This window comes from Capra hircus, chromosome 21, assembly GCF_001704415.2.
Source record: "Capra hircus breed San Clemente chromosome 21, ASM170441v1, whole genome shotgun sequence".
Taxonomy (NCBI): Eukaryota; Metazoa; Chordata; class Mammalia; order Artiodactyla; family Bovidae; genus Capra; species Capra hircus.
In genome coordinates, this window is record NC_030828.1 from 65,892,691 (window position 1) to 65,908,361 (window position 15,671).

The following is a 15,671-nucleotide window of genomic DNA, read 5'->3' on the forward strand; positions in this document are numbered from 1 at the left end:
ACTCTGCAGAAACAGGGTCAATGTCGATGACTTAACCTTCCGGTGGAGGTCCCTGACAAGGTCACTTCCTTCCTCAGCTTCCAGAGCTGAGATGCCGCCAGCAGCTCCAGCAGGTGTGCCCTGTCTGGCCCAGGCCTGGCCACTGCCGGTCTCACAGGGGCTGGAGGTGGTCACCAACCATCAGCCCTAGACTCTTCATCCCCGAGAAGGCTCAGCTTGACAGATGCACTCCCCCAGGTCACAGTGACCCAAGGGTGGCTGCAGGAAGTGGAGCTGCCCCTGGTGAAAAGCCCAGGATGGGGGTCAGGGAATCTGGGTGCGGGGCAGCGGGGCGGAGCCTCTGGGAATGGGGCTGGCTAGGGAGAGGGCCCTGGCTCTCCCTCAGGTCAGGACAGGCCCCTCTGAGCTGGTCACTGGGGCTCCAGGCCTCCACCTAGGAGCTGGCCACAGTCTGTCCTTCTCACGCAAATTTACCCCAAGGCCGTGGTCCTCTCCACCTTTTGAGCCACGGAATATCAAACTTCCAACAGGCTGGGTGGAACTGCTAACAGGGTGGTCACCCCTCTCCCCATACCCACACCCCCTACCCCCAGGGTCTCCCCTGCTGGACCCAGTCCTCCATTCTGTTCCCACCGTGCTATTTCAGCTCAGCTCACCCCTGTACTGGTGGCTCAGACAGACAGCAAAGAATCTGCCTGCAATGCAGGAGACCCGGGTTCAATCCCTGGGCCAGGAAGATCCTCTGAAGAAGGGAATGGCAACGTGCCTGGAGAATCCCATGAACAGAGGAGCCTGGTAGGCTACAGTCTATGGGGTCACAAGAGTCAGACATGACTGAGCGACTTTCTCCTTCACACCTGTACCTTTGTCCCCCGACCTTCCACAGCCCTCATCCATCCCAAGCCTCCCAGCTCTCCCACCGTCCCTCCTCCCTACATCCCCTGTGAGCTCTCCATCCCCCACCCCTCCACCAGACGGTGTTCTCAAAATGAGACTCTGCCCAAGACCCAGCCCAGTGTTCCCTCCTGAGGCACCTCCTTCGAATTGCAGAATGCTCCCCAGCCCCCACCCTACTTGGTTGGCCTACAGGGAGTCTCGGTGCCAATTAGGAGAAGGTGCCTCCTGTGGTTGCAGGGGAGGGACGTGGAGGAAGTAGGGGTGTGGCCCTCCACCCCACCCCCCAGCGGTTACAACACTGTCTGCCATCTGTTCTTCACTGTCCGGACGTCCCCCTCTGACTGTGAGCTCTGGGTGCACTGCTGGTCCACAGGTGCTGGTCACCGCTGCTTCCAGGAAGAAGCGTCCACCGGATGACGCAGTAGAATCGGGGATGTGCAGGCATTTGTGTGTTGACCAGTCTGGGAGGCCTGCTGTGTGACCAGGGCGAAGAGAGAAGTGGGGAAGGAGCGGGGCCCGTGGAAATGGGGGGACAGGTGGGCAGCCGCCTAGAGGTCCTGAGAGCTCTGTTGAGATTGTGCAGAGCTGAGGCCAGTGGCCACTTAGATACAGATAAGTCAGAGACCCTGTTGGTTTCCTAGGGCTGCTGTGGCCACTGCTGAGCGCTGTGATGATGGACTGAACCGTGTCCCCTGAAGTTCATCTGGTGAAGCCCTCACCCCAGGAGTTCAGGAACTGTTTGATGACAGAGCCTTTAAAGAAGTGTGTGTGCTCAGCCCCTCGGTCATGTCCGACTCTTCACAACTGCATGGACTGTAGCCCACCAGGCTCTTCTATCCATGGGATTATACCAGCAAGAATACTGGAGTGGGTTGCCATTTCTTCCTCCAGGGGATCTTCCTGACCCAGGGATTGAACCGTCGTCTCCTCTGGCTCCTGCATTAGCAGGCAGATTCTTTACCACTGAGCCACCTGGGAAGCCCATTTAAAGAGGGGATTAAGGTTCAGTGAGGCCCCGTGGGTGGGCCCTCATCCGTGTGCCTGGTGTCCTAATAACTAGGGGGGATTTGACCCATGAAGAGACAGCAGGGATGCTGAGTACAAAGAGGAGACAATGGGAAGACACGGAGAGAGGATGGCCATCTACAAGCCAAGGAGAGAGGTCCCGGGAGAGCCCAGCCTTGCCAACACCTTGATCTGGGCCTTCCAGTCTCCAGAACTTCAAGAAATATGTGCTGCTTAAGCCCCCCAGGCAATGGCATTTTGTTATGGGAACCCGAGCACACTAACACAGGGGCTTAGAATAGAAACGCATCGTCCACAGCTCTGGATGTCAGAACTCCGAAATCAAGGTGTCAGCAGGGCTCCGGTGCAGGCGTCTCTCCCAGCTGCTGGTGCTTCCTCGGCTATGGAAGCAGGACTCCAATCTGCCTGTGGCGTGCATCTGTATTCAGACCTCTTCTTCTTATAAAGACCTTGGTCATGTCAGATCAGGGCCCACCCTAATGGCCCCACCTTGACTTAGTTACCTCTGAAAAGACTCTTTCTAAATAAGGTTACATTCTGAGGCCCTGGAGGTTAAGGCTTTGGCCTGGGAATTTGTGGAGACACAAATCAACCTGTTAAGGACTGAACTATGCCCCCCCAAATTCATATGCTGAATGCCTAAGCCCCATGTGACTCTGTTTGGAGTTGACCATGTACAGAGGTAATTAAGGACACGTGAGGCCACGAGATGTGTGTGCTTAGTCGCTACAGGCGTGTCCGACTCTTTGCAACCCTGTGGACTGTCGCCCACCAGGCTCCTCTGTCCATGGGATTGCCCAGGCAAGAATCCTGGAGTGGGTTGCCATTTCCTCCCCCGGAGGATCCTCCCGACCCAGGGATCGAAACCCCGTCTCCTGCATTACATAAGAGAAAGGCCCTTATCTAAGACACAGAGACCTCTTACTCGCCTGTCTGTCTGTCTCTCTTTCCACACACACTCAGAAAAAGGCTCTGTGAGGACAGAGCAGGAAGGCAGTGTCTCCAAACCAGAAACCAGCCCTGGCAGCACCTTGACCTCCGATTTCCGCCCTCCAGAACCGTGAGAAAATAAAATTTGGCTCTTTAAGCCGTTCATCCTGTGGAATTTTTTTTTTTCTTTTTATGGCAGCCCAAGCAGACTAAAACAGAGCCCATAACAAAGCTTTGTCTATTAAGTCATTTTGTTACAAGACACAGAAACTCAAATTAAACCACTTTAAACAAAAAGAAAAGGTCTTAGGTTGATAACTCAACAGACCGAGACCCAGGCACTACAGGACTCCAGGGTTTTCTCTATGGCCGTTTCCTTCTTTACCGATTTCTGCATCTGCCTCACCTGGCTCCGCTCTCACCAAGGAGGCTCTGTCCAGGTAATTCCTCACTAGCATGGGGGGCCGTGGCCATGCCAGGCCAGCTCTCTGCCCGCCTTGGCATCTTCTGTGGAAAAAAGTACCTCCTGCAGGAGGTCAAGGTGCTGAGGGGCTTACTGGCCAAGACCACACTCGGGGTGGAGGTAGGCATCTCAAAAAAAACAAAAAAACCCCGAAGTGATCACAGAACTGTGTTTTCAGATTGTGGTGCTTTTGAACTGTGGTATTGGAGAAGACTCTTGAGAGTCCCTTGGACTGCAAGGAGATCAAACCAGTCAATCCTAAAGGAAATCAACCCTGAATATTCATTGGAAGGACTGATGCTAAAGCTGAAGCTCCAGTACTTCAGCTACCTGATACAAAGAGCTGACTCACTGGAAAAGACTCTGATGCTGGGAAAGACTGAAGGCGGGAGAAGGGGCCAACAGAGGATGAGATGGTTGGATGGCATCTCTGACTCAATGGACGTGAGTTTGAGCAAGCTCCAGAAGATAGTGAAGAACAGGGAAACCTGGCGTGCTGCAGTCCATGAGGCTGCAAAGAGTCGGACTCAACTTAGTGACTGATTTGAACAACAAGTAATCACAAAGGGACCTGGGAGCCAACTGAAAGAGCGCCTAATGGCCCAAACTGGAACAAATTGAGCAAGAAAATAAATAACCTAGTCTTAGATTATAACCCCAAGTAGAACAAAAAGATGCGTGAGTCCATAGTCATAGAAATAAACGATGGAATAAATAAATAAATAAATGTGAGGAAAGGGACGAATCTCTCACACAGAAGGATTCTAGATAATTTACGTAGCTGCTCTGCCCTTGAGGAGATGGGCACAGCTCCCTCCTCCTCAGGGGTCAGCTTCACAGTGACTTCCTTCCGGAGACCCCAGTGTGGGAAGCAGAAGATAACTTTTTTTTATTTTTGGTCAGGAGAAACCTGACCAACATGATCGCAGTCAGGTTATAAATGTCCATGTCAACTGGGATGTTGACAGCAAGTGCCCTTGGTACAATGTGATGGAAATGAAATTTTACCTCTGTGGTCATCCCTCCCAAATCCCATAACCCCGGTGTAATCACAAGAAAAACATCTCTCAAATCCTGGCTGACATCTTATGAAACACTCCACCCAGTCATCCTCAAATACCAAGGTGGTACAAACAAGGAAAGTCTAAGAAACTGACACAGCCAGAGGAACTCAGGTTGCCGTGACAACTGAACTCGATGTGGTGTCCTGGGAGGATCTTGGAATGCAGAAAACTAAGGGAATCTGAATAAAGAATGCAACTTTGTGAAAAATAATATGCCAGTATAGATTCAATTATTGTGACAAATGTACCCCGCTGATATCAGGCATGAAGAATAAGAGACACCATGTAGAGTTTACAAGTGCTCTCTGGATGATCTTCATAATAATTCTGAAGCTGTCCTCAAATAAAAGGGTGATTTAAAAGTTTAAATAATAGGGGGACTAGTGAGATTCTGTGAGGGTTAATTTTATGTGTCACCATGATTGGCCATGAGGTACCCAGACCAAACAGCCTTTCCGATGTGTCTAGGAGGGTGTTTCGGGATAAGATTACCACTTGAATCAGTGGACTCTGTCAAGGCAATGTCCCTCGCCAGTGGGAGGCGGGCATCATACAATCCACAAAAATGACCCAAGAGCTTCCCCGTGTGCCCTGAAGGAGACGGTCATCTGCAGAGCTGCCGGGCTGGAACCGCTGATAGTCAAACAGTTCATCCTGCGATTAGCTGAATTACAACGCAAATTGAACTCTCAGCCTCAAAGGGCAGCTCCCGTCAAAGTCCGGACATTAAAACCGCGCCGCACACCGACAATTAACATGACGTTGTTAACCAAATACGTGCCTGAGCGTGCGCATGCTCAGTCGCGTCTGACTCTCAGTGACCCGCCCCCCCCCCCCCCCGCCCGCCCGCCCGCCCGCCATAGACTATAGTCCGCCACGTTTCTCTATCCATGGGATTTTCCAGGCAAGAATTCTGGAATGGGCTGCCATTTCCTCCTCCAGAGGATCTTCCCTGACCCAGGGATTGAACCCGTGACTCCTGCAGCTCTTACATGGGCAGGCGGATTCTTTATCACAGAACCACCTGGAAAGCCCCAGTATAAAGTAAAATGTTTCAAAAACAAAACAAAAAACTTGTTAATATTAAATGTAGAGCTTGAGTTACATAATTGTTTTAGATGACAATTGGAGATCATTATATACATTAACATATTTTGATATTGCACACTGTTTTAGTAAATAAAGATACATTTGGGCTTCCCCGATGGCTCAGCGGTAAAGAATACGCCTGCAAGGCAGATGACACAGGAGATGAAGCTTCCATCCCTGGGTTGGGAAGATCCCCTGGAGAAGGAAATGGCAACCCACTCCAGTATTCTTGCCTGGAGAATCCCATGGACAGAGGAGCCTGGCGGGCTACAGTCCAAAGGTTCACAAAGAGTCGGACACCGCTGAGCCACAGAACACACATTCTTTTTTATGGCTGCGCTGGGTGTTGGCTGCCGTGTGCAGGCTTTCTCGAGTTGCAGCGAGCAGAGGCTACTCTCTAGCTGCAGTGTACCGGCTTCTCATCGCAGTGGCTTCTCCAGTTGCAGAGCGCAGTCTCTAGGAACAAGGGATCAGCAAACAGGCTTAGTTCCTCCAAGGCAGAGGAAATCTTCCCTGACCAGGGATGGAACCCATGCTCCCCGCATTGGCAGGCGGAGTCTTAACCACTGGGGGACCAAGGAAGTCCCAAAAAAGTAATAAAGTGGAGGTGTTGACCGTGGGGCATGAGGACGTGAGGAGAGGCCCTGATGAACTGGGAACACGGAGCCTCAGATTCTGGTGGTCTTCTCTCCCAGTAGCAGGGTCTGCCCACCTTGCAGGGCGGTTGGCCTCTCCAGGGTCGGAACCCAACTTTCTACCTCGGTCTGCGGAGATGAAAACTGCTGGCTTCCTGAGGCAGTTGTCACGCAGGACAAGGCTGACTCTCCTCAGGACCCATCTCATCACCCCTCTTTGCTTCTAGACCTATTTTTTGTTGTTGTTAATCTCTCAGTCATATCGACCCCATGGACCCCTGCCAGGCTCCTCTGTCCACGGGATTCTCCAGATAAGCATACCAGAGTGGGTTGCCACGCCCTCCTCCAGGGGATCTTCCCCACCCAGGGATCGAACCCAGGTCTCTCTCATTGCCAGCAAGATTCTTTACCATCTGAACCACCAGGTAAGCCCGTTACTAGAATCTAGTCCCAGGAGGACCCTAAACTGAAGTACAAAGCATGACTCAGGAAGGGGGAGCCTGTTTGCAAGAGAACTATGTGAGTTTCCTAACTCACAGACGGAAACCAGGAGGCATGTGTGGGAATCGATACTAGGGGTATGGGGTATGGGGGAAGAAACATAGGTTGGTTAGGCTGACTTTTTTGACATGGACTCACTATGCAGAAATTCTACATTCATAGAGCAGCTTGGAAAGTTAGAAAGGGCTCTGATGGCTCCAACATGGACCCAAAGGTTGTCCAACCTGAGTGAACTGCACCATTCCTTGCCTGAATGTACAGAGAGGGGCTCAAAGGCCTAGGGAGACTGGGAGGTTAGAGTGGCTTTATCACTGAAGATCTACTCACCTGCAGTGGGAGGGTCCAGAAGGCACCTTTCACTGAGACTGTGAGGAGTCATTTGCTGACAGGAGTCCAGCCGTCCCAGCTGGACTCTGTGATTGCCCTATTCTGTAGATCAGACCTCCTGGGAACTGGGGTCACTGAGGTGGGAAATCTAAATGCAAGGGGAGGATTGGGCCGTGGGACTCCAGGGGCCAAGTGGCACTCACCCACGAAAGGCAGGAGGTGGTGGACGCATAGTCAAAGCCGAGGTGAGGATGGTCTGACTCGTGCAGACCTCCGGGCGATGATCCTGGAGAATCCAGCTTATCATGAACTAGTTGCTTTTTCTGATGCACTGCATATATCCAGCCAAGAGGTTTGAAATCTAGTTTTGTGGAAAACATAAACAGGTTTTGTGAGGGCAAACTCTTGACTGCAGAATTAATACCTAGAGTCATGACATCCTTTCTGTCTTGGAATATCTTCAATTTGCCTTCCATGATAATGTCTATGATAAACAGAAAATGAGTTGTTGAGTTATTGTAGCCTCTTAAAGAAAAATTTCTCCTTTCAGCTGAAAATTTCTCCTTTCAGCTGTCTCAATTTCAGACCATATACTGTAATAAGAAGTAAAGCCTTTGGTCTTTTACTTGTGTAAAAACTCTATGGAGGCATGGGTCAGCAGTGGGCTGCCCTGGGGACGGGGCCACTGGCAGCAGCAGTCTTGGGAGGTGCAGGGATCGTGATGTTTCTAGAAGAGAAACAGGCAGGAAGCCTGCTCAGTTCTTACTTGGTCTCTATAAACAGAGCATTTCTGGGTCAAGGGAACACATGACTGAGCGCAGAGTCAGACTTGGGGCAGTTTACAGAGCCGGGACCCCTGAATGAAGGGGAGGCCAGATCCCAGCACGTTACTGACACGTTTCAGGTTAGGTTTTCTCCTTCCTTCCTTCCATCCCTAGACCACTGCACCCTGGGGAAAAGGGGAAAATTGGACCTTTTGAGGCTACTGGACACTGGTTCTGGACTGATTCCAGGAGACCCCAGATGTCACCATGGCTCTCCGGTCAGACTAGGGTTTATGGAGGTCAGGTGGCCAATGGAGCTTTAGCTCCAGTCTGTCTCACAGTGGGTCCCCAAGCCCGTCTTGTGGTCATTTCCCATTCGGTGCATAATCGGAAAACACACTTTGAGCGGCAGGCAGAGTTCCACATTGGTTCTCTGATCCGTGGAGTAACGGCTCTGACGGTGAGAAGGGCCAAGTGGAAGCCCGTAGAACATACTCTACCCAGGAGAGTAGTGAACCCTGGAGGGATGCGGAGATGTATGCCATCATCAAAGACCTGAACGATGCCGGCCGGCAATGCCCACCGCATCCCAATTAGCTCATCTATTTGGCCTGTGCGAAGAATATTCTCTATTCTTGAGAATAACCGAGAGTTGTCATTGGCTTAACCAGGTGGTAACTCCAATCACACCTGCTGCACCAGATGTGGCGTCATTGCTTGAGCAAACTGACACTTCCCCTGGCACCTGGCATGCAGCTACTGCTCTGGCAAACGTCTTTCCCCTCATCTCTGTCCATGAGGCTTAGCAGAAGCCAGATGCCGTCAGCTGGCAAGACCATGCACCCCGCACTGCCCTGCCTCGGGGGTGAATCAGCGCTCCCACATTGGCCGTCGTTTAGTTCACAGGGACCTCAGCCGCTTTTCCGTCCACAGGCATCACCCTGGTCCAGTATACTGATGACATTATGCCGACTGAGGGGCTTCCTCGGTGGTGCTAGTGGACCAGAATGTGTCTGGAAAGCAAGAGGTACCTTAGAGGGTCTCTGAGTTTAGTGTTTACAAAAAAACTGAAATGGCCTCCATCCAGGCAGGACCACCAGTGGCCCAGACCCTTCAGGAATGAAGGTTTGGTCACCCCACCATATAAAGAACCACAACTAGCTAAGGGGCTTACAGAAGGCAAAGAGATAAAAGAACAGGTCCTGGAAGTAGGTCACTGTAAATACCAGCTGTGATCGCATGACCCATTACAGAAACAAGGAGTGTTATTGTGACCAGTACTTCCTCCCTATTTTGCTGTGAATATGTGTGTGTTTTCTTCCCTCTCTTGTTCCCTTATCATATAAGATATATTGACTTCGTATCACAGTAGTTAAATATTGTTCATTTTACATCAGAGTATGTTCGTAACAGGACATTGAGGAAAGAGGATACATCAGTTAAGGACCTTACCTCCACTTCTAGGGAAAGAGTTAGTGTTTTTCTGTTGTACACAGGATAGTTATATCGTTAGGCAGAATTATGACCTTGTTCTAACTTATCTGGAGATAAAGTAGGGTTTTAGGAGGTTTCTGTGGTGCCAGGTTGACAAAGAATGGACTTGTGATGGTTAATTCTGGGTCAACTTGCCTGGTGCAGAAGGTGCCCAGATTAAACATCGTTTCCAAGCATGTATGTGAAGGTGTTTCTGGATGAGATTGGTATTTGAATCAGTGGACTTGGTAGAGAAGTTGCCCTCGATGTAAAAACTCTGTGGAGTTTACATCATTCAGTCTATTGAAAGCCTGAATAGAAGAGAAGGTGGGTGGAGGAGGGGTTTCCCCCCTTTTTTCCCCCTGCTTCACTGTTGATTCCTGCCATCTCCTGCCCTCAGGCTGGGATTCATACCATCGGCTTCCTGGTTCTCAGGTGTTCAGACTCAGACTGAGCTGCACCACCAGCTCTCCTGGGCCTCCAGCACATTGCGGGATTCCCCAGCCTCCAAAACTGAGTGAGCCAAGTCCTCATGAGAAATCCCCTTTGACATACTCAAATATCCTATTGGCTCTGTGTCTCTGGGGAACACTAATACAGCTCCTTAAAGGAACACTGGATGCGCAGGCACTGTACCTGCACACAATCTTAAATCTCACATCAAAACACATTCTGGGTCCTGGATGGGCATAAGATTCAAATACATATGAATATGTATAATATATTATATATATATATATATATAATCTGTGTATTTTAACAAAGCTAGAAAGTACAACTAAGAAAGTTGTGGTAGATATTTATATAATCTTGCAATAAAGTTTTTCCTGAATATCAGTTTTAAGGGCAAAACCTATAAAAGATATCTCTTACTACACAAAATTTAACCTCTGCATAGGGCTGATAGGCACATGAAAAAATGCTCAACATCGCTAATTATTAGAGAAACACAAATCAAAACTATAATGAGGCATACCTCACGCCAGTCAGAGTGACCCTCATCAAAAAGTCTACAAAAACAAGTTCTGTAAAGGGTGTGGATAAAAAGGAGCCCTCCCGCACCGTTGGGGGAATGTGAGTTGGTGCAGCCATCATGGACCACAGTGTGGAGTTTTCTCAGAAAACGAAAAACAGAGCTACCACATGATTCAAATAGAGACACGCACCCACTATGTTCATAACAGTTCTGTTCACAATGGCTAAGACACAGAAACAAGCCAACTGTCTATCAACAGAGGAACGGATAAAGGAGACGTGGCACAGATACGCAACTGAATACTACTCAGGCAATGACACCCCACTCCAGCACTCGTGCCTGGAAAATCCCATGCGCGGAGGAGCCTGGTGGGCTGCAGTCCATGGGGTCGCTAGGAGTCGGACACGACTGAGCGACTTCACTTTCACTTTTCACTTTTATGCACTGGAGAAGGCAATGGCAGCCCACTCCAGTGTTCTTGCCTGCAGAATCCCAGGGACAGGGGAGCCTGGTGGGCTGCTGTCTATGGGGTCGCACAGAGTCAGACACGACTGAAGCGACTTAGCAGCAGCCGCAGCCATAAAAAAGCATGGAATACTGCCATCTGTACAACACGGATGAGCCTAGAGCTTATCATATTAAGTGAAGTAAGTCAGAAATAGAAGGACAAATATCATATGCAATCACTTATTTGCAGAATCTAAAATGTGCCGCCGCCGAACCTGTCTACAAAGTAGAAACAGATCACAGACATTGAGAACAGGCTTGTGGTTGCCAAGGGGGTGGGAGTGGGGGAGGGGTGGACTGGGAGTTTGGGGTTAGAACATGCAAACTATTATATAGAGAATGGATAAAAAACATGGTCCTACTGTGTGTCACAGGGAACTATATTCAATATCCTGGGATAAGCCAGAATGGAAAAGAAAATAAAAGAGCACATATGTGTATATATATATGTAGGTAGATAGATAGATATCTGAGTCAGTTTGCTACACAGCAGAAATTAACATAATGTTGTAAATCAGCTATACTTCAATAAAAAATTTATGTAACCTTTGTGTGGCTAATAAGAAAAAATAATATACATACTAATAAAAAGCAGATAATTATCTCATATATATTGTATTCCAGTTACTGTTATAAGCATGTTGTTAACTCATACAATCCTCATAACAAGCCTAGAGAGTGTTAATAGTTCCCCCAATTATAGATGAAAAGGGCTTCCCAGGCGGCACTAGTGGTAAAGAACCCACCTGCCAACACAGGAGATAACAAGAGATGTGAGTTTGATCCCTGGGTCAAGAAGATTCCTTGGGAGTAGGAAATGGCGCCCCACGCCAGTATTCTTGCCTGGAAAATTCCATGGGCAGAGGAGCCTGGGGGGCTGCAAAGAGTCAGACACAACTGAGCGAATACTCAACCACAGATGAAAAACAAAGGCTCCGGTAGGTAAAGGATGAACCCAGAGTTACACAGTTAGGAGGTGGTAGGGCAGTGTGACCAAGTCTTAACCACAAAAGAGACACATATCACAGACCGGGAAGCCTGAGAACATTTTGTGAAACACACAGAAAGCAAAGATGAATATCTTTATGATGGTAACACACGTAGGCACTCTCATCAATAGAGAAAGGAAAAAACACAAACACCTTAATAGAAAAACAAGCAAACGAAGCAACTCAAAAATGCAATCCACAAAGGAAGTAATTCAGTCAATGCCTATAAAAAAGATTCAACCCCACCGGTTATCAAAGTGGCAAATTCATATGGGCACCTTTCCACTTTATCAAACTGACTCTTTCGAATTCATCCCTGTGGGGTGTGGATTGCCAGTTGGGTTCTCTGAGATGGAGTTAGGGACTGGCCTTGGGATTGATACCTATGGATGGGAAGGGAGGACAGCGCAGGGCGAAGGGAAGGAGAGACTGCAATGCAGACCAGGTGGCGGCTCCCAAGGGGTGTGCGTGAACTGCCCGTGGGGTGTGCGTGAACTGGGATTGTCCCCAGAGAGTAGTCCTGAGTTGGGTGGAGTCCGCCGACCTTATAACCCCAGCAGCTGGGATGACAGTTCTTCCAGGAAGAGGCATCTGGGTGACTCATCACAAAAAAACAGTAAAATTCATATTAAAGTTTGGTTAAAAAATATAGCCCACTTCTCCAGACCCCATGAGAGTGGTGCAAAGGCAGCTCTCCGTCATTCTTTTAGGACTTCCATGCCTCCCTCCCTCACCTGCAGGCTCTGCTCTCACATCCCCCTCATGCCATCTGGTTTGGAGACCACCAGACCCCGTATCCAATGGTCTGCTGCTGGAAGGTTTGTACCAGCTTGCAAGAGTCAATTGTTCCATTTTTAGGCATGTTTCAAGCTAGTTGTTAAACCACTTATAACTTGAAACAAGACATGGTAAGGATATTTACACCATGGAAATGGGCTATTGCTACAAATCAAGCCAAAAGAGAGTGTTTTCATCCCTATTCTCCTGATTCTCCAAAGAAGCCCAGAACTCCCGGGTCGTCTCGTAGGAGTGTGGTCCCGGCAAGGTTAAGGTCCAGAGGGCCCAGTGAGAGGAGTGGAGGAGGGATGGAAGATGGGTTTGGGTTAGGAGATGAGCAGAATCTGATGGCGAGTATCTCTCCCATGCAAGTTCTCCCCATCTTCTTGGTCTGTGTCCAGAAAGAGCTGCTCTTGGTAGCATCCTTATTAACAATAAAATGCTATTTATTTTATTGTTATAAACAATAACAATATTGTTATTGTTATTTGAATATGACAAAAATTTTTGTTACCAAAAAAAAACAAAAAAAATAAATTTTTTGTATTTACTTTCAGGTTATCATCCCTGCAGAGAAGGGAATGGCACCCCACTCCAGTACTCTTGCCTGGAAAATCCCAGGGACGGGGGAGCCTGGTGGGCTGCCATCTATGGGGTCGCACAGAGTCGAACATGACTGAAGCAACTTAGCAGCAGCAGCAGTGTCCATCTGACATTTTGATATCAGCATACATTGTGAAATGGTTACTATAATCAGGCTAACATCTTACATAGTTTTGGGTGTGCACATGATGAGAACATTTGAGATCTACTCTCTTAGCAAATTTCCAGTATACAATATAGTATTACTAACTAAGTCAGACTTACTCATCATGCATAACCGAAACTTGATATGACCAATATGTCCCTATTTACCCCGACTCCTCAGCCCCTGATAACCACCATTTACTCTCTGCTTCTGTGAGTTGAGCTTGTTTAGATTCCACAAAGAAGTGAGTTATTGCAGTATTTGTCTCTCTATGCTTGGCTTTTTTCACTTAGCATATATACACATATACATACATATATACATATTTGTATATATTGTTTTACTCTCTAAGTCATGTTCACATCTTTTGTGACCCCATGGACCATAGCCCACCAGGCTCCTCTGTCCATGGAATTTCCCAGGCAAGAATACTGGAGTGAGTTGCCATTTCCTTCCCCAGGGGATCTTCCTGACACAGATCAAACCTGCAGCTCCTGCTTCGGCAGGTGGATTCTTTACCATTTGAGCCACCTGGGAAGCATTTTCTTTTGGGGGAGAAGCATTTTTTACAGTGACTGTACCAATTTATGTTTCCACCAACAACGCATGCCAACAACTTTCATATCTGCTGAGCTCTACACGTCATTAATTCTTCTTCCTGATTTTCAGTTGCCCCTCCCCGAGCCGAGGCCCTGGCTTCCTTCCTCCCCGACTGGGGTTCCACAAGCTGTCGCTGCAGCTCCCGCCTTACCTCGGGCAGGTTTTCAGCTCCCTTGCCGCCCTCTCACTTTACTGTATTTGCCTGGGAAAACCTTGAACTTGGTTAAACCATGGCAGCGCCTGTTCAGCTGAAGGAAGATGAAGGGAAACTTGCAAACATGGTGACTGGTCTCACTTTAATTCCCGCACATTGATCTCGAATTCGCCCTTCGTGCAGGCTGGCAAGCCTGTCTACTCCGTTCTCCCCAAAGCCCCAACAGCTCCTTCCTCATTTCAAAACACTGCGTCCCGCTGATGAACTTGTTTCCCTTTTTCACTGAGAAAGGGAAACCATCCAGGAACATCAACACAGTCCCTTCCACAGCTGCCCAGCTGCCTGCCCTACGGCACCCTGGCTGTGCCCTAAGGCCAACCCCCACCCCACTTAGGTACCAGCTCCTCAGTCTTCAGCAACTTCCCACCAGCCCTCATTCCCCTCTCTATTGGATGACTCCCACTATTTCCCATCGAAACAAACAAGAGAACAAACTCATCGATCCTCATTCCATTTCCCTCCTCCTTTCAGTAAGACTTGCAAAGTATTGATTTTTGCTATTTCCTATTTCTTTTCTCCCATTTTCTCTTGAACCCATTTTAAGATGGTAGAGTATCTGCCTACAATGCGGGAGATCCGGGTTCAATCCCTGGGTCGGGAAGATCTCCTGGAGAAGGAAATGGCAACCCACTCCAGTATTCTTGCTTGGAAAATCCCATGGATAGAGGAGCCTGGTGGGCTACAGTCCATGGGGTCGCAAAGAGTCAGACACAACTGAGCGACTTCACTTTCACTTTCATCTCTTACCACCACAGGAAATCGCTCCAGTGGCTCCTCTATTTCACCTGGGATAAAAACTAAGTCCTTACAATGGCCAACAAGACCCCGCATGATCCCTGCTCTCGTGCCATCATTGCCCCTCAGCAGCCACTCTGCCAAGGAGCAGCCATACCAACTATTTTGCGGCTCAGATCAGGGAGAACCTGGAGAATATATGTGGACCACAGAAGCAAGAGAGTTCCAGAAAAACATCTATTTCTGCTTTATTGACTCTGCCAAAGCCTTTGACTGTGTGGATCACAAGAAACTGTGGAAAATTCTGAAAGAGATGGGAATACCAGACCACCTGACCTGCCTCTTGAGAAACCTGTATAAAGGTCAGGAAGCAACAGTTAGAACTGGACATGGAACAACAGACTGGTTCCAAATAGGCAAAGGAGTATGTCAAGGCTGTAAATTGTCACCCTGCTTATTTAACTTGTATGTAGAGTACATCATGAGAAACGCTGGGCTGGAAGAAACATAAGCTGGAATCAAGATTGCCGGGAGAAATATCAATAACCTCAGATATGCAGATGACACCACCCTTATGGCAGAAAGTGAAGAGGAACTAAAAAGCCTCTTGATGAAAGTGAAAGAGGAGAGTGAAAAAGTTGGCTTAAAGCTCAACATTCAGAAAATGAAGATCATGGCATCTGATCGCATCACTTCATGGGAAATAGATGGGGAAACAGTGGAAACAGTGTCAGACTTTATTTTTTGGGGGTTCCAAAAATCACTGCAGATGGTGATTGCAGCCATGAAATTAAAAGACGCTTACTCCTTGGAAGAAAAGTTATGACCAACTTAGATAGCATATTCAAAAGCAGAGATTACTTTGCCAACAAAGGTCCGTCTAGTCAAGGCTATGGTTTTTCCAGTGGTCATGTATGGATGTGAGAGTTGGACTGTGAAGAAGGCTGAGCGCCAAA